The 680-nt window shown below is 35.3% G+C and overlaps 1 non-coding gene across 1 annotated transcript; it reads left to right on the forward strand.

Moving 5' to 3' along the window:
- Nucleotides 1-337: 337 nt before the first annotated feature.
- Nucleotides 338-444, forward strand: LOC126026645 (U6 spliceosomal RNA). Its single transcript, XR_007501874.1, has one exon. It is a non-coding gene; the product is annotated as a U6 spliceosomal RNA (small nuclear RNA).
- The last annotated feature ends 236 nt before the right edge of the window (nt 445-680 follow it).

Raw genomic sequence — 680 nt, forward strand, 5'->3', positions numbered from 1 at the left:
ATATCAAGGGCAGCTGAGCACCAAAAATGCTCCAAATTAAAACTGACAAAAAATGTTTTCAAATAATTATAAAATTATTAACAAGCATATACAATTAAATCCAGCATTGATCCTCATGAAAAATAAAAACACAAGATATCACACCTACTAACCTACTATTTACGATAGCCTATGGCCATTATTCGAAAGAGTGTTGGTAAAGATGTTGATGAAGATGAAGAATTTAACACTTAGGCACAACTGATAGAAATGAGCTTAGAGCCAGGAGGAACCCTTGAGCACTCCTAGGTGTGACCCAAAAACAAAACAAAACAAAAAAAGAAATGTAAAATGGGTAGTGCTCACTTCAGCAGCACATATACTAAAATTGGAACAATACAGAGAAGATTAGCATGGCCCCTGCGCGAGGATGACACACAGATTCATGAAGTGTTCCAAGAAATGAAAAATGAATAGCAGCTATGGAAAATGAAGTGGCTCCTAAAATAATTTTAAACTGAACAACTGTCACCAGAGAAACTGTACAGGAGGTAAAATGCTTGTCTTCCACATGGTCAATGAGTTCAACTCTTATGAATGTACATCAAATAATGATCTTTTAGCATGCCAAAACCAAAACAAAATAAAGGTGAGACTTCAGACTTTAATTTTTTTTGCTTGCTTCAAAGCAGGGGTCTCAA

This window comes from Suncus etruscus, chromosome 1, assembly GCF_024139225.1.
Source record: "Suncus etruscus isolate mSunEtr1 chromosome 1, mSunEtr1.pri.cur, whole genome shotgun sequence".
Classification (NCBI taxonomy): domain Eukaryota; kingdom Metazoa; phylum Chordata; class Mammalia; order Eulipotyphla; family Soricidae; genus Suncus; species Suncus etruscus.